This window comes from Dendrobates tinctorius, unplaced genomic scaffold (genome assembly GCF_039654945.1).
Source record: "Dendrobates tinctorius isolate UK_male_01 unplaced genomic scaffold, ASM3965494v1 ptg000107l, whole genome shotgun sequence".
Classification (NCBI taxonomy): Eukaryota; Metazoa; Chordata; class Amphibia; order Anura; family Dendrobatidae; genus Dendrobates; species Dendrobates tinctorius.
In genome coordinates this window covers 36,122,501-36,142,235 of record NW_027361775.1, presented here as the reverse complement: position 1 = coordinate 36,142,235, position 19,735 = coordinate 36,122,501, and the positions used below count along the sequence as shown (strand labels likewise).

At 43.6% G+C, this 19,735-nt stretch overlaps 2 protein-coding genes across 3 annotated transcripts in view; one reads left to right on the top strand and one right to left on the bottom strand.

The window, feature by feature from the left end:
• Positions 1-19,735, top strand: part of LOC141100710 (uncharacterized) — a 503,724-nt gene that overhangs the window by 24,235 nt on the left and 459,754 nt on the right. The gene's annotated exons all lie outside the window — the stretch shown is intronic.
• Positions 1-19,735, bottom strand: part of LOC141100711 (uncharacterized) — a 162,809-nt gene that overhangs the window by 80,243 nt on the left and 62,831 nt on the right. The gene's annotated exons all lie outside the window — the stretch shown is intronic.

Genomic DNA, 19,735 nt, shown 5'->3' with positions numbered 1-19,735 from the left:
CAGTTATAGCCACTGCCTGTGCGGTGCAGTGCGCAAGATTAGCGCTTTCCTCCCTAGTCTGGGTAGCTAGTGGCGTTTGCCAGAGCGGTGCTGTGCGCACATATTGCGCGTTATCTATTTACTTTCTCCCTCCAGGCAACGCAGCTCCGATGCCGAGCACTAGTGTGTCTAGAGTGACTCTGACCCAGTATCTCAGGGGTAGGGTCCTGTGACTATACACTAGTGTTCACACCGCCATGCTCTGAGAGCATAAACAGGCCACGGCATTTATATTTGGTGGCCGTGCTGCTCTGTGAGGTAACAGAGTCCGCCTAGGTACACACTGGGTGGAGTTAGCCCCATGTGTTCCTTTATTGTACAGCCTTATAACGTCCGCCATTACGGAGCAGCAGTTACCATCTCTGCATGGTGGACCCCAGGCTGCGAACGCACCTAAACCCCTTCTTTATTATTTGATGAGTTCTGCCAGCCTGTAACATTAGGTGCCAGTGTCACCGCTGGCTCAGGACCACCGCACTGGCGATATTCACCTGTCTCCACTCCATTGCTGCACCCGCTCTGTCTCTTCCGGGTCTTCTGTCACTGACTGTTCAGGCAGCAGAGGGTGAGGCGTGCACTAACTACATCACCGCGCCCTCTGACCTGAACATCACAGCCAGAGGAGACAGATGAATATTGCATACACTTACCCCCTCCTGGCACGTCTCTGCAGCCCCCCCGCTTCTCCCGGTCTCAGGCTCCTTCTTTCAGCGGTCACGTGATACCGATCATTAAAGTCATGAATGTGCGCATATTCATGACTTTAATTAGCGGTACCACGTGACTGCTGAAGGAAGGAGCCTGAGACTGGGAGAAGCGGGGAGGCTGCAGAGACGTGCCAGGGGTCTCAGTATGATCTGGCACCCCCGCTCCTCCTCTCCCGCCTACCCCCTGGCATATATGACTCCTGTTTAAGCCAAGAGGGGGACTTTCAGCCCCCAAAAAATGGGCTGAAAATCTCAGCTTATACACGAGTATATATGGTAGTTTAGATAGCTATTGTCTTGTGTGGATGGGATATCAACCTTCCATCAGATTTTTTCTTTTTTATGTGGCATTAGTGTGGTCCACAGACAAAGACAGCTGGGCATATTTCATAGAAGTGTGTTGTGCACTGCTTCTGTTGTGCTCCACGCACAAGTAGACCTTTCAAAATCTTATTTTTTCAGTCGCTATTGTGATTCAGCACACCATATCTCACCTTGTCATTTAGTGGCGGTGAAATTCATCTTTCTGCACAGCTGTTGCAGAATGAAAAAAAACATTTTTTTTTCTGTTTCTAAATGTGATATAGCACGCCAAATACCACCTCATCATTAAGTTATAGTGAAAGTCATCTTGGTGCACAGCTGTTGCAGAGCAATTAGAAATGGGTAAGGGAATAGTAAACCACTAGGGATATGTAGTTTTTAAAAAAAGTGGTAATATAAAACTTATTTTTAATAAAGCAGAATAAAACCATTTTACAAATATAGTCCCACAGGACTGAAGTGCAAAACAGTGGGATGCCAAAAGACAAAACTAACTCTTGAACATTTATAGTATGTCACTAGTACTAACCAACAAATAGGACTGTGGATCCTAGCAGTATAAATCTAGCAACAAAATATAAAATATGAGCTGTGCAGAACTGTTGTACAGTAAAATAAAAAAAATAAATTCAGTTGCTAATGTAATTCAGCATGCCATTTCTCACCTTGTCATTTAGTGGCGGTGAAATTTATCTTTCTGCACAGCTGTTGCAGAGTAAAAAAAATTTTTTTTTTCTATTGCTAAACCCGATTCAGCACATCACATTCCACCTTGTCATTTAGTGGTGGTGAAATTCATCTTTGTGCACAGCTGTTGCAGAGCAAAAAAAAAATGTTTTTCTGTGACAAACGTGATACAGCAGGCTAGATCAGAGTTTGACATTGTTTGGAGCGTATCTTCTATGTTATACAGGCCTCATCCACAGTAAAAAAACCAGGGGAAGAGTCTTGAGGAGATCATTTGCATATTCCCAGTGCCTTCTGGGATAAGTGAAGAGTCTCCGCGAGCTCAACGATCACTGGGTTTTGGCCGTTGCAGCTGAAAAGAGGAAATCGGAAAACCAGGGGAAGAGTCTTGAGGAGATCATTTGCATATTCCCAGTGCCTTCTGGGATAAGTGAAGAGTCTCCGCGAGCTCAACGATCACTGGGTTTTGGCCGTTGCAGCTGAAAAGAGGAAATCGGAAAACCAGGGGAAGAGTCTTGAGGAGATCATTTGCATATTCCCAGTGCCTTCTGGGATAAGTGGGCTCATCTTTCATCGTTTTTAAGAAATCTCAAGATGGAAGAGGCCAGGAGCCATTTGGTGAGCTGCATTTCTTGCTACATGTTCACAGACTTACCAGTGGAAAAGCCAAACTTCACATGCCACAAATGCAAGCTTGTGTCCCTGTTGGAGGAAAAGTTGCAAAATCTCGAAGAGAGGTTAGCTACGTTGAAGATCATTAAGGAAGGTGAAGAGTTCTTGGACAGAGCAGAATTATCTCTTCATGTTACAGAAAGAGAAGAAATTCGAAGTGCACCTGAAGAAACAGAGGAATGGAGACATGTGACCCAGAGAAGCAGGAGGATCAGGAGGCAGTCAGCACCCATACTGCTCAGAAACCAGTACCAGGCTCTCACGCAGGAAAACAATGAAGAAATACATCAGGATAAGACTTTGCCAACAAGCAGCAACCTTGTACGCCTTCAGAGTCCTCCTGGATGGAGAAAGAAAAATGTTGTGAAGAAGAAACGGAGAGTGGTGGTCATGGGGGATTCCCTGTTGAGAGGAACTGAGGCCGCTATCTGCAGACCGGATATAACTTCAAGAGAAATGTGTTGTCTTCCAGGTGCAAAAATTAAAGATGTGTCTGACAGGATATCAGGACTCTTCAGACCTACAGATGACTACCCATTCCTGCTACTACATGTGGGGACAAATGACACTGCAAGAAACGACCTGGAAACCATCTGCAGAGACTTTGAAGACTTAGGTAAGAAAGTGAAAGAACTGGGAGCGCAGGTGGTCTTCTCTTCCATCCTCCCAGTGGATGGCCATGGAACAAGGAGGTGGAATAAGATTCTGCAGGTGAACAACTGGCTACTTCGATGGTGCCGTCAGCAACGATTTGGATTTCTGGATCACGGAGTGAACTACTTATACGATGGACTACTTGCTAGAGATGGGGTGCACCTTACGAAGACTGGTAAGCATGTATTTGGAAGTCGCCTTGCTACACTTGTAAGGAGAGCTTTAAACTAGAACAACATGGGAAGGGAAGCAAAAGACCAGAAAAAGCCATACACCTGACAAATGCTATTGAGAACTCTGCTATTAGAAGTGGAAAGGAAGAACAAAGACGAAAGAATCTAATTAATAAAAATATTGGAGAAAGAGAAACCAATCACAAACTAAAATGTTTCTATACTAATGCACAAAGCATGGGCAACAAACAAGGAGAATTGGAACTACTAACACAGGAAAAGAAATATGATGTCATTGGAATCACTGAAACTTGGTGGGACAATACACATGATTGGAATACAAGACTAGAAGGATACAACTTATTTGCAAGAAACAGACTTGATAAACGAGGAGGAGGTGTCGCATTGTATGTTAGAAACGCGTATATCTGCACAGAGATTGAAGCTTCAGAGACTGGGAGTTCTGTGGAAACTGTTTGGGTAAGAATACAAGGACAGAACAATGGAAAGGACACCATTGTAGGCATTTACTACAGGCCGCCTGTGCAAGCTGAAGCTATGGATGAACTCTTTATGCATCAAATGGCCAAGTTCTCCAAAAAATATGACATAGTTGTCATGGGAGATTTCAACTATCCAGACATTTGTTGGGAATCTCTCTCAGGCAAAACTAACAGGTCAAGGAAATTCTTATCCTCTCTTGCTGACAACTTTATCTTCCAAAAGGTAAGGGAGAAAACAAGGGGAACTGCTACCTTGGATCTAATCCTTATAAACAGGGAGGAAATGGTTGAGGAGGTAAAAGTGGCTGGGACCCTAGGAGGTAGCGACCATGCTATTTTAGAATTTTGGATAACTAGAGGCGGAAGACCTGTGAAGACTCAGACGTCAAGGTTAGATTTCAGAAAGGCAGATTTTAAGGGATTCAGAAAGAGAATTGGAGGGATCCAATGGCTGGATATCCTGAAAGACAAAAATGTCCAGGAAGGATGGGAAATCTTGAAAAATGAAATTCTCAAAGCACAGTTGTTAACAATTCCGAAAAGAGGGAAGAATAGGAAGCAGTTAAGGAAACCAGGATGGATGAACACAGAACTTAAGCACATGCTAAAAAGGAAGAAAAAAATGTTTATAAAATGGAAAGAGGGAGGCATATCTAAAGAAGAATATAATGCTGTCTGCAGAACCTGCAGGGCACAAATCAGATTACTAAAGCTGAAAATGAATTGAGGCTTGCAAGAGATGTCAAAAGCAATAATAAAGGATTTTGGGGATATGTCAAAAGTAAAAGAAAAGTCAAAGATGCTATAGGATTTTTACAGGATGAAAATGATGCAATGGTAAGACAGGATGTTGAGAAGGCTGAATTTTTAAATTCCTATTTTGCATCTGTTTTCTCTCAGAAAGGAAATGTAACATCAACTGTTATTCACTGTCCTATTAAGGGAATAGAAGAATCCAGGATATCTATAAACAGAAAGATAGTGAGGAAACACTTAGCTAGCCTAAATGAATTCAAGTCTCCAGGTCCAGATGAATTACACCCCAGAGTACTGAAGGAGATAGCAGAAGAAATTTTTGAACCCCTCTCTATAATCTTTGAAAATTCTTGGAGAACAGGAGAAGTGCCAGAAGACTGGAGAAGAGCAAATGTTGTTCCTATCTTCAAAAAGGGGAAGAAGGTGGACCCAGGTAACTATAGGCCGGTGAGTCTGACTTCTATACCAGGAAAGATCTTTGAACAAATTATTAAACAACATGTATGTCAATACCTGGATAAGAATGAAGTGATTAAACAGAGTCAGCATGGGTTTGTAACTAATAAGTCATGTCAGACTAACTTAATTTCCTTCTATGACGGTATCACTGATTGGGTGGATCAAGGAAATGCTGTAGATATAGTATATCTTGACTTCAGCAAAGCATTTGACAAAGTCTCTCATACAATTCTTATTGAAAAAATGATTAAGTATGGAATGGACAAGGCAACTGTTAGGTGGATTCATAACTGGCTTAGTGATCGGACCCAAAGAGTGGTCGTAAATGGCTGCACATCCAGTTGGAAGAATGTCTCAAGTGGGGTACCACAGGGCTCTGTCCTGGGCCCTGTATTGTTCAACATCTTTATCAACGATTTAGATGAAGGCATTGAGGGTAAACTGATTACATTTGCTGATGACACAAAGCTAGGAGGGATAGCTAATACTAGAGAAGAGAGAGAGAGGATTCAAAAAGATTTAAATAAACTGGAGAAGTGGGCAGCAACAAACAGAATGGTTTTTAACAGGGAGAAATGCAAAGTACTACATCTGGGCAATAAAAATGGAAAAAGCATATATAGAATGGGAGGAATAGGGCTAAGTGACAGCACATGTGAAAAAGACTTGGGTATACTAATAGATCACAGACTGAATATGAGTCAACAGTGTGATGCAGCAGCAAAAAAGGCAAATGCAATTCTAGGATGTATTAACAGAAGCATACAGTCTAGATCACGTGAAGTCATTATTTCCCTCTACTCCTCTTTGGTCAGACCTCATCTGGAATATTGTGTCCAGTTTTGGGCACCACATTTTAAAAAAGACATCAACAAACTGGAGCAAGTTCAGAAAAGAGCGACCAGAATGGTGACCGGTCTGCAAACCCTGTCTTATGAGGAAAGGTTGCAGGATTTGGGAATGTTTAGTTTGCAAAAGAGAAGACTGAGAGGAGACTTAATAGCTGTCTACAAATATCTAAAGGGCTGTCACATTGTAGAAGGATCAACTTTATTCTCATTTGCACAAGGAAAGACTGAAGCAATGGGATGAAACTGAATGGGAGGAGACACAGATTAGATATTAGAAAAAACTTTTTGACAGTTAGAGTGATCAATGAGTGGAACAGGCTGCCACGAGAAGTGGTGAGTTCTCCTTCAATGGAAGTCTTCAAACAGAGGCTGGACAGACATCTGACTGGGATGATTTAGCGAATCCTGCTTTGAGCAGGGGGTTGGACCAGATGGCCCAGGAGGTCCCTTCCAACTCTACGATTCTATGATTCTATGATTCTATGATTCTATGAAAAAAAAATACTTTCTTCTGATACTAATGTGTACAGTAGGGGAGATCTCAGTTTGAAATTGTTTGGAGCATATCTTCTTTGGTATATAGAGGACTCATTCACACTGAAACAATTCTTTCTTCTGTTTCTAATGTGATATAGTAGTGGAGATCTCACTTTGAAACTGTTTGGAGCATATTTTCTCTGTTATATAGGCCTCATCCACACTGAAAGAATTATTTCTTCTGTTGCTAACTTTATATAGTTGAGGAGATCTCATTTTGAAATTGTTTGGAGAATATTTTCTGTTATATAAGTCTCATCCACACTGAAACAATTCTTTATTTTGTTAATAATGTAAGGCAGTGACCGGTGTCATATGTAAGGGTCACTATGTGTCCCACATGATGTGCAAACAAGCATATGGAGGCCATTGGAATGCATTGCAGTCACAGGCATAGCTGTGATTGTAAAAAAAACCCTGCAGCAAAGAGTTGGGTGTGTCAGTTTTGGTCTTGCATGCAGGCAGAGCAGTAGGTCTGCAGAGATCTACTGTGTGAGGCAACACAGAGCTGTGATTCTAAAAAAAACCCTGCAGCAAAGAGTTGGGTGTGTCAGTTTTGGTCTTGCATGCAGGCAGAGCAGTAGGTCTGCAGAGATCTACTGTGTGAGGCAACACAGAGCCAAGGGGAGCCAAGATGTCTGACATCCTCAGTGTACACGGCAGTGCAGTCGCCCACAGCAACATCACGGACTGTATTTGTTTCCCGGCTGTGGTCCCGAGTATCTGATTTATTTTTCTGTTTGCGAGTACGCTGTACATTCTCACTGTGCAGCGAGGTCTCTTCTGCACTACACTAACATGATTCAGTAGGGAGATCTCACCTTGAAATTGTTTGGAGCATATCTTTTTTGTTACACAGGCCTCATCCACACTTAAACAATTCTTTCTTCTGCTACTAATGCAGCACGCCATATTTCACCTTGTCATTTAGTGCCGCTAAAATTCAGCTGTGTGCAGAGCTGGTGCAGAGTAAAAAAAATCTATTTTTTTGTTGCTAATAGTGTGCTCCTACTAAACTAGTGAAAGCACTAGTCAACCAACAACATCACGACCTATACAAACACAACTGACAATTTCTGTTACTGGATAGGCTGCTCCACTACCTTTCTTTGGCAGCCGCACAGTGGTACATCTTTTTGATGAGAGCCAGAAAGAGCATGTGCTTGAGTGGATGGCAAGTGCAGTTTCAAGTGGCTTCTCCTCCGTTTCCTCCACTTCAACATCACACACTGTACAGTTCCCAAAGATGACACCCCAATTATTCTTGTTTCCCACTGTGTCACAACTCTCCAACTGCCCAACTGACTATAGGGAACCAGAGATGGGTGAGTCTACAGAGCTTTTCAGACATTTTATGTCATGAGCATCAGAAGTTTATTCCAAAGAGTTGCAGAGACAAGAGAAAGAAATGATCTGCACCGATGCACAAAATATTTTTAGCTTGGATCCAGGGCAGGACAAAGTAGGGTCCAAGCAGCATCCTGACCCTCATCCCCTGTGGAGGAGATAATCCTGATGAGACTCAGATATCTGAGGCTCACACAAACTGTACTGTGCTGTCAGGTCAGGAAAAGGAGGAGTGTGACTCTCAGGGTGAGGAATGGGATAACATAAGATGATCCCATTCCTCAGATGCCACCTAGCGTGACAAGAGAAGCACGCAGCTGAGTAGGTCATCTGAGGAGGTGGAGGAAGATAAGGAGGTTATGTTGCACTGTACAGCTCAGCCACTGAGTGATATAACCACGATGAGCACTGCATCCTCAGCCACAACTGTGGCTGTGGCCAGCAGCATTCGCGGGTCTGCAGCTTGCAGGAGCGTCAAGGGTTGCCTAACCTGGGCCTTTTTTTGACACTGCAAAGCATGACCCGACTTATGTTATCTTCCAACTTTGCAAAAATAACTGAGTAATGGGAAAAAGTGCAATAATTTGACTACTACATGATGAGCCTTCACATGCGCAATCAACATGCGTTACTCTGGCACTCCCACTGAGATGAAATGCGGACCTCAACAACCATCAGCTGCCCTATCAACAGCATCAGCTGCTTATTCTTCCTCCTCTGTTACAGTGCCAAGTATTATAATGCAGGTCAGAGACCGCAGAACCTCCGGTTCTTTACCCGCTCCAGTCAGGCTGAGTGGGGCCGATCAACTGTAACAGAAGCCGACATGCTAGCTGTTTTTGACCCATCTCAGATTACAAGCACACTACAACTTTATGAATCTACCATAACATTTCCTACAGTTTGTCCGGTTCACCGTATTCCATCCTCTCTATACCGCAGCCAGCCCTCTGTTCCACAGTTGTGGCTACTTAAAAGATTATTTCCCCCTACACGTGAAAAAGCTAAGAGGTTGAACTTCACCATCTCCAATCTGTTGGCCACGGACATGCTGCTTTTTTACCTGGTGGGTACAGACAGTTTCCGAAAGCGGATTGCCATTGCAGTCTCCCAGTACCAGTTGCCCAGTCACCATTAAATCTCCAAGAAAGCTGTGCCTGCGCTACACCAGCATGTCGTAGTCAACATCAACCATTCCTTAACTAAATGTATGTCTGCCAGGGTGCATTTCACCACAGACACTTGGACGAGTAAGCATGGCGAAGGACGTTACATCTTGATGACAGGGCACTGGGTGACTCTGGTGGCTGTGACATCTGGCGGAGAAGGGGCTGCTCCAAAAGTCTTGGAATCCCAAAGTCTTGCAGGTAAATCTCTGCATTTCACACTCTCTCCACTACTTCTGCGTCCTCCTCCTCTAGGGCCTCCACCTGCACCCTCAACCTCTGCCTTAATGTGACACATGTTCCAACAGTGCACAGCGAATACACACCACCTCCGTACTGCGCAGTCAGGGCTCACTGCATTCAAGCAGTGTTAAAATTTATATGCCTTTTTAGATCACAGTCATACAGCTGAAGAGTTGTGGACAGATCTGCAGGCTGAGTTTGAGCAATGGCTGTCTCTGCTGAACCTACATCAAGGGAAGGCTGTGTCTGATAATGATGCAAACTTGGTGGCAGCCCGCCAATGCAAGTTTACACACGTACCTTGCATGGCTTATGTCCTCAACTTGGTGGCTATCGTGGCTTGGGTGAGCTGTTGCAGGAAGCACAGAAGCTGGGTGCTCACTTCTGCCATTTGCACACCACAGGTTGATATGTGATGCAGCGACTGTGGCAGCAGCAAGGAGCCCTGACGCAGTATGCTATGCCGTATAGCCTGGGCCAATGCAGTACGGACGTGGTGCATCTCGTGTTTACAGAGTGGGCACAGATTAAGGACCTCTGCACCCTTCTGCACAGTTTTGGCTACTGAGATGGTAAGCACTTATGATGCCATAATCAGCATCACTTTTTCGTCATCTACATGCTGGAGCAGACTTTGAATAACCTAATTAAAGATTTAGTGGTTCCAGAGGATGAGGAAGAAGCAAAGGAAAATGCAAAAGGAATAGCATTGTCTCAAAGTTCAAGACTGTCATCACACAGGCTGGTGCCAAGGGAGGGTAGATTACTGAGATCGAGGGGACTGGTGATACCAGACAAACTGTTAGTGAAGGTGCAAGAGCCGAGCAACAAATGGAGGAGGAGGAGGTGGTGGTGGTGAGCTACTGTCAGGAGATGAAGAGGATAATCATCCCCTCTTTGCTGTTCATGGTTGGCAGGAGGGGACGGAGGAAACAAGCATCAGTGTTACCCAGCCACCAACACAACATGGGCTTGGACCTCATGGAAGAGCCAGACATATGAGTGCCTTCTTGCTGCACTATCTGCAACATGATCCCCCTATAGTTATGATTCAAAATAGTGCTGACTTCTGGGTTGCCACTCTGCTAGATCCACGTTACAAGACAACATTTTGCCAGATGCTTTCCGCCCTGGAAATAGACCCGTGAATGCTGGAGTATCGAAACATGATTTTACACAACCTTAAGAGAGGTTTTCCCAAAGACAGTAGGAGACATACAGTGTGCATCGCAGCTGTAGACTTCTAACCTCTGGCATGTCAATTTGTCAATGCTAAAACATTAGCTGCATCAACAGTAGTGTAAATGTCAGAAGCAATTTCTGTGAGTCCTTTGACACATTTTTAGACTAGCTCATGCACCAGCACAACAGAGTCCAAGTATGACGTGGTGAACAAATGGAGAGGATGGTGGAGGAGTATCAGGGAGAGTTTGTACCCTTTTACATTTTGGTCTGCAAAAATGGATTAATGGCCTGACCTCTCATGCCTTGGAAGTTTTATCATGCCCAGCAGCCAGCGTTCTCTCAGGACATGTTTTCAGTGCTGCCAGTAGTGTCCTGATGGATAAGTGCAGCCGGCTGTCCCCTGAAAGTGTGGACCACCTAACTTTCATCAAGATGAACATGTCATGGATCGCCAAGGACTTTTGCACCCCAATAGCAGATGAACATGTCATGGATCGCCAAGGACTTTTGCACCCCAATAGCAGACTGTACAGGCTTGGCAATGTTGTAGTTTTTAGTTTGCTGCATTGATGTTGAGTAATTGCAGTCTGTGATGTCTTCTATGCCTGCTGTTGCTGCGTTAACACTAATTTGTGGAAATGTGAACATTCCTGTTTGGATCTCCATCTGCTGAGTTAGCTGTAGTGAAAGATATGTTGGTTGCTATTATACTATTTCTACTGTCATGGAATTGATGCCACTTTGTCACGCACAGTGTAGGAAAGACTAAGTGGACCACGAAAGGATGAGGGGAAGGGAGCCCAACACTAGGTAAGCGGGGAGTGGAGACTAGAGATGAGCGAATATGTTTGGAAAACAATAGCAAAACGTAAATTCATCACGTATATGTTACATTCGGATTCGTGATTGGTAACACGAGCATTCTCTTAAAATCAGTAAAAGTCGGTAACATTCAGTAAAACATAGTATAAAAGCTGGCAATTCATGTACTGCGTTCAGTAAAATCACAGGGTGACAGGTGATAGGCTGATATTAATAGCCTAGGAAGAAGCCATGTATACTGCCCCCCAGGCTTAAAACATCAGCTCTCAGCCACCCCAAAAAAGGCGCATCTCTAAGATGCATCATTTCTGGCACTTAGCCTCGCTCTTCCCACTTGCCCTGTAGCTGTGGCAAGTGGGGTGATAGTTGGGAGGGGTTGATGTCACCTTTTTATTGTCAGGTGACATCATCCCCGAGGTTAGTAATGGTGAGAGGTCAATAAGACACCCCCATTACTAAGCCCATAGTCACATTGTAAGATAATACAGACACCCAGAAAAAAGCCCTTAAATTGAAAGTAAGACACAGGCTCCATTAATAATCTTAGTTAAAGCATACTTACGACCTCGCCTATTCCCCCAATGCCCTCGTCATCTGCAAAAGAGGTAAAAAAAACAACAATATTCCTCACCTTTCCGCAGAGATGCTGCTAATCCATTTGTCACACAATGGGTCTAGCACTGCTACATCTAGATGTCAGACTGCATAGTTACGTGCGACCATGCAGCCTGTCATCCAGTAGACACTGAGCACTATGTGCTCAGTGTCTGCCTGTGAACTGCTATTCCCTGTCTGATGCTGACGGTGCCATCAGTCCATTCCTGCGAGTTCACAGCGAATGAACTCACTTCTCATATGTGACATCAACTTTATACCTCTGATCACAGCTGAGCGCTCACGCTGTCATCTGACAGCATGGGAACCGTGTATCTCTGACTGGCAGGGATGACTTAATCGACAATCAGAAGCGCTACGTCAGTGTTTCCCACTCTGTCACACAGCATGGGAAACACCGGCTTTTGTGCTGTGTATGCTCGGCTATATTCGACGATTTAATCAAAGATCAAATCTGCGAATATTGCAAATTCAGCAAACATGAGCCTAACCGAACATGGAAATATTCGCTCATCTCTAATGTTGACCTGTAGGCAGATCTAAAGTCACACTGTCTACTCTAAATGTCCCTGTATAGGTTCTGCATCTATCGCCGAGCAGGAACCTAATCCCTGCCTGACCCTGGCAATAAGCCCTACTTAGGGAATGACAGGGTGAGCACTAGTCGATCCCCACTGCCACTAAAAGCAGCTGGGATAGGCAAAAAAGGGAACACTTATCTTGAGTAGACTCAGATGTAGCACAGATGTCGACCAGCAACACCAAAGAGGAAAATAACCGACTGCGATAGCGTCAAGCCTCAACAGGGGAAATGGAAATATCATTGGCAACTACCAGCAGCAGGTTGGGAGTCTATGAACACTCAGGTTCAGGTGTGTCACTTAGAGCCGTAGAAAGGTTCCCACTGGGACAAAATGTCAGAAGGGTTAAGAAGGTGTCTGCAAGGCCAAATGCAGAGACCTTCTGCAGCTAGATGCAGTGCAACTGTCTGCAGTCTCTGACACACCTGTGACAGTACCTCCTCTTCTACAAGTGGCCTCTGGACACTCAGGACCAGGTTTCTCAGGATAAGAGGGGTGAAATAAATAAACCAGCCTAGGGGCATTTACCTCTGATGCCAAGACCCACATCCTTTCCTCTGGGCTGTAACCCTTCCAGTGCACCAAAGTATTGTAGGGAACGATGTTGAAGGTGAGAATCTACAATCTTTGAAATCTGAAACTCAAGATTTCCATCAACCTTTATTAGGGGCGGTAGTAGGGATGAGGGCTCAAGAGGTTCCACATGCCTCTTGAGCAAAGACCTATGGAAGACATTGTAGTTCTTAAGAGCCTAACGTAGCTCAAGACAAAACGCTGCTGGATTAATGCCGGTGGCTATTTTATAGGGTCCAATAAATTTAGGTCCCAACTTCCAGAAAGGAACCTTCAATCTGATATTCCCAGTAGACAACCACACAAAGTCTTTCACATTCAGATCCAGACCTGGCAAGCATTTTATGTTAGCCATATATTTGAACCTGTCCCCCATAACCTTCAAATTACTCAGAACCCACTGCCACAAACCAAAACATTCCTCTTCCAGAACTTCCAAAGCACCTCCCCCGCTAAAAGTACTAAACTGTGGATGGTAACTGAATGCACCAAAGAACGGTGACATTCCGGTAGATTCTTGAAGGTGATTAGTGATAGCAAATTCTGCCAGCGGTAAGTAGGATGCCCAATCCTCCTGATTTTCAGAGACAAAACACCTGAGGTAGGTCTCTAAATTCTGGTTAGTGCGCTCGGTCTGTCCATTCGACTGGCTATGGAAGGCAGAGGAAATGGATAGCTGAACCCCCAGTGGAGAACAGAATGCCTTCCAGAACTTGGAAACAAACTGGGTCCCCTGATCTGACACCACATCGGAGGGAACCACGTGAAGCTTCACAATCACATTTATAAACACCTGAGCAAGAGTCTTGGCATTTGGAATTTTACTGAACCTATCTACAAGCACAAAAACCACAGTCTTGCGTGCAGATACCTGTAGGTCAGTAATAAAATCTATGGACAAGTGTGTCCATGGTTTACCAGGAATAAGTAGTGGAAGAAGGTACCAGACGGATGGATATGCGATACTTTAGAATGTGCGCAGATACTACAAGCAGCTACTTGTTCAACAACATCCCGATGCAACCCTGGCCACCAAAAACTGCGAGAAAGGAGGTCCAAGGTTGCCCTACCACCTGGATGACCAGCAAGTGCAGAGTTGTGATGTTTCCCATTTACTTTGCGGTGCAGTTTTGGTGGCACAAATAACCTTCCTGAATTGCAGGAAGCCGGGGTGTCCCCATGGGCCTCCAACACCTCACCCTCCAGCTCAGGGTACAATGCTGAAATGACTACACTCTTCCAGACAGGATCCTCATGGTCACCACCACCAGGGAAGCTCTGGGAAAAAGTATCAACCTAGTAAAAAATAGGGACTACCTAGCTTGCTTGGGGTTGAGACGTTTAGCTGATTGAAGATATGACAAGTTCTTATGGTCAGTAATAACAGTAATATTACCCACGTCATAATTTCTCTCAGCTGAAGAAAATTTTTTAGAAGAGAAGGCACATGGACGCCATTTACCAGGGGATGAACCCTGAAACAGCACAACCCCAACTCCCACTTCCGACACATCAACCTCCACAAAAAAGGGATGGAAAACATTGGGTGGGCTAAGTATAGGAGCCATGGCTAAACAACTCTTAAGAGAGGAAAAAGCCTGCAGGGCATCATCCGACCATTTGGAAAAATCCAACCCCTTCCTTGTCATGTCAGTAAGGGGTTTCACAATTACTGAATAATTCTGGATGAATTTCTGTTAAAAATTAGTAAAGACCAAAAAACTTGTAGGGTCTCCAAGTTCTCTGGATGGTCCCAATCATGGACAGCACGGATCTTCTCAGGATGCATCCTAAAACCTGAAGATGACAATAGGTACCCCAAAAACTGCGCCTCCTGGACGGCGAAAACACATTTTTCTAATTTGCCAAATAATCTATTATCTCTTAATATTTGCAGCACCTTTTTAACATGCCCCGATGTGTCTCCAAGTCAGGAGAGTAAACCAAAATATCATCTAGATAGACCATCACAAACCTACACACCAAATGATGGAAAATATAATTGATGAAATGCTGAAATACCGCAAGCACATTTGTCAGACTGAAAGGCCAGACTCTCAAAATGACCCTCACGGGTATTGAACGCTGTCTTCCATTCATCCCATCCTCTTATTCTAACCAGTTTGTAGGCTCCCCTTAAATCCAACTTGGAGAACGCCTTAGCTCCCACAATGTGGCTAAACAGATCAGGAATCAGAGGAAGGGGGCATGGATCTCAGACAGTAATTTCATTTCATTCCTTGAAATCTAAACAGAGACATAGACTGCCATCTATTTTTTCTTCATGAAGAACCCTGCCATCACAGGCAAAAATGAGGGTCTGATGTGTCCCTTCTCCAGGCTAAAGTTCCGTAGACTCACACCAGTGACAGGAGCAAGCTCCATTTATATCCTTCAGCTCCCATTTAAGGCATTGTGTCACACAGGATTTGATGGGAGATAATCATGGATGTTCCTTCATTATTTGCTAGTTCAATTAGTTTTCATCCAAATGATACGAACTAGTGCACTGCAGGAGGCTGATGCAATCCACAATCAGCAGATATTACACAAATTAACATACATAATGGGTCAGCGGACAATCTCACATCAAACAATGACTCATTTCCCTTAACTTACTAAGCAAAGGAATAGTATGTCTGGCATAACTACAGGCCCCGTTACATTTAGCGATGCACCAGCGATCACGACCACGATATGACTCGGTCAGGATCGCTGGTGCATCGCTAAATGGTCGCTAGTGAGCTGCCAAACAGGCAGATCTCACTAGCGATGCAGCAGCGGTCAGCGTTCGTACTCACCTGTCAGACGCGGCGAGGGTGACCATCTTCCGCCCCCGTCCAAGGCTCGTTCGTCGGCACCAGCAGGAAGCCGACGACGAGAAATGGACCAGGCCGATCTCGCGCGATCACCGATAACCAGTGGGGGAGCTGGTCAGAGGTGAGTATCACATGTAGCGATATCGCGAGCGTTATCACTGCTGCGTCACAAAATCAGTGGCGCTTTAGCGATATTGCTAGCGATATCGCTATGTGTAACAGGCCCTTAAGAATATTCCCCCTGCCCTGCACAGGTAGCTAAATTTTTCTCATTGACGCTGAGTCATTACGCCCCATTAGTGGTCAAAAACTCTTATTTGGGTACACAGGAGGACTTGAGGGGAATGAGGACTATTTGTCTTTTGGAGCACAATTTTTGCTAGAATACATTGCAGATACCATGTCACATTGGCTGAGATGCAAAAACACCAGAAACTTCCACAAGTGACCTCATTTTGGAAACTATATCTCTGAAAGAATTTCTTTACGGGTGTAGTGAGCATTTAAATTCCACAGGCATTTCACAAAATCTGTGGTCGGAAACTACTTTTCAGGCACAGTGCAAAGCTCAGAAGGGAAGGAGCGTCATATCGAATTGCAGATTTGCCAGAAATGATTTGTGGGTGCCATGTCACATTGGCAGAGCTTCTGAGGTGTCAGGACAGCAGGACCCCCATAAGTGACCCTATTTTACAAACTACACTAAAATCATCTAGTAGTGTAGTGAGCATATTGACTCCACAAGTTTTTCACAAAGTTTTATACCATTGGGCAGTGAAAATAATTACATTTTTATCACTAAGATGTTGTTTTAGCCTGAAATTTTACAGTTTTACAAGGGGAAATAGTTAAAAAAAGCTGCATAATTTCTCGTGAAAGTGACAATACACTACATACAGCTGTACATTACTATTTGGCCACATGGCTAGACTCAGGAGTAGTGTTGAGCATTCCGATACTGCAAATATCGGGTATCGGCCGATATTCGCTGTATCGGAAATCCGATACCGAGTACCGATATTTTTTCAATATCGGATACCGGAATCGGAAGTCCCCATAATGCAATGAGCCACTGTTGTGGATGTGATTGGCTGCTGAAATGATGTCATCATGATGCGCGGTCTGTGCGCACCATGATGCGCGGTCTGTGCCGACTGTGGGGGGTCTGTACGGGCCTGCCAGGGGCCTGTGCCGGCTGTTAGGGGCCTGTATGGGCCTCTCGGGGGTCTATGCGGGCCTGCCGGGGCCCTGTGCGGGCCTGCCGGGGGCCTGTACGGGCCTGCCGAGGGCCTGTGCTGGCTGTCGGGGGTTTGTACGGGTCTCTCGGGGGTCTATGCGGGCCTGCCGGGGCCCTGTGCGGGCCTGCCGGGGCCTGTACGGGCCTGCCGGGGGCCTGTGCCGGCTGTCGGGGGCCTGTACAGGCCTCTCGGGGGTCTATGCAGGCCTGCCAGGGCCCTGTGAGGGCCTACCGGGGCCTGTACGGGCCTCTCGGGGGTCTATGCGGGCCTGCCGGGGGTCTTGTGTGTGTGCAGGCATCGTCCAATGGGACTACAAGTCCGATCGGGCGATGCCTGCTACAATGACAGTGATTGACACATTAGCCAATGATGGGACAGTAGTAGTCCCATCATCCGGCTAATGTGTTGAATGTAAAAAATAAATAAATATACATACTACATACATACTACATACATACTACATTCATACAACATACATTCATACTACATACTACATACATACTACATATATACTACATTCATACAACATAGATACATACTACATACATACTTCATATATACTACATTCATACAACATACATATATACTACATACATTCTACATATATACTACATTCATACAACATGCATACTACATACATACTACATTCATACAACATACATACATACTACATATATACTACATTCATACAACATACATACTACATACATACTTCATGTATACTACATTCTTACAACATACATACTACATATATACTACATTCATACAACATGCATACTACATACATACTTCATATATACTACATTCATACAACATACATACATACTACATACATACTACATTAATACATACATACATACATACATACTACATACTACATAAATACTTCATATATACTACATTCATACAACATACATACATACTACATACTTACTACATTCATACAACATACATACATACTACATACATACAACATATATACTACATTCATACAACATACATACATACTACATACATACTACATACATACTACATTCATACAACATACATACATACTACATACTACATACATACTTCATATATACTACATTCATACAACATACATACATACATACAACATTTATACTACATTCATACAACATACATACATACATACTACATACATACTACATACATACTACATTCATGCAACATACATACATACTACATACATACTTCATATATACTACATTCATGCAACATACATACATACTACATACATACTTCATATATACTACATTCATACAACATACATACTACATTCATACTTCATATATACTACATTCATGCAACATACATACATACTACATACATACTTCATATATACTACATTCATACAACATACATACATACTACATACTGTACATACTTCATATATACTACATTCATACATACAAGCTACATACATACAACATATATACTACATTCATACAACATACATATATACTACATACATACTTCATATATACTACATTCATACAACATACACACATACTACATACTACATACAAACAACATTTATACTACATTCATGCAACATACATACATACTACATACATACTACATTCATACAACATACATACAACATGCTACATACATGCAACATACATACAACATGCATACAACATACATACTACATACAATACATTCATACAATACATACATATAGACATACAGTACATATAACATAGAGTACATACTCACCTTCACTTGTCACTTTGATCCCCGAAGCCAGTGTCATCTGTGAGAAAAATATGAAAATAACAAACAACATATATAATCCCTGATCCGCAGAAATCAACGAGTGTCCCACGACTATCTCCCATGGAGAACAGCAGCATCAGCTCTCTACGGGCCTCAGGAATACAATGACGGGAATTAGGTATCCTTCCGCACCGTATTTCTCCGCTACTGTAGATAAAAGTCCCTTCTCACACAGCAACGCCAAAAGTGAGACTAGGGACTTTTTTTTACAGTGATGGAGGAATACAGAGGCCCACATAGGTCCCTGAGAGGCCCGTACAGACCCCGCCCGCACACACAGACACTCACAGTGTCCGCCCACGCACCGCCCACACTCTTCCCCCCATATTTCTGTCCCATAGACTTGCATGGGACTTCCGGTAATGGAATCGGCGATACCCGATACTTTTTGGGTATCGGTCCGATCCAATCCGATCCGATATTTCTCAGTATCGGATGGTATCGCTCAACACTACTCAGGAGTGAAAGAGTGCTTTTTGACTTTTGAAGACCAGATTTTCCAACAATAGTTTTCAGACTCCATTTGCAAAGCCCCTAAGTTCCAAAAGAGCAGAATCCTTCCTCAACTGACCCCAATTTGGAATTATACCACTCTGGGAATTCATCTACGGGTGTCATAATGATTTTGACTTCATGGGTGTTTTCCAGTAACAACCAGCAATGGGTCTTGCAGAATGAAAATGCAAATCTGCCAGTGTAGTGACCAATACATTATATATATTGTGGCTAACTCATGTTTCTGAAGATACGCACCCTAGTGATACCACAAAACCATTCTATAGAAAATAAATTGTTTTTACATCGCTGTATTCTGAGAGCTATATCTTTTTATTTATTTTTCCACTGATGGAGCTGTATGGGAGCTTGTTTTTGTGATGTTTTCAGCTATATCATTTTTATTTACATTCACATTTTTTATTACGTTTTATTTCACTTTTTTTCAACAGTATGAAGAAGTATAGGTTTTTTGTGAAGTTTTTT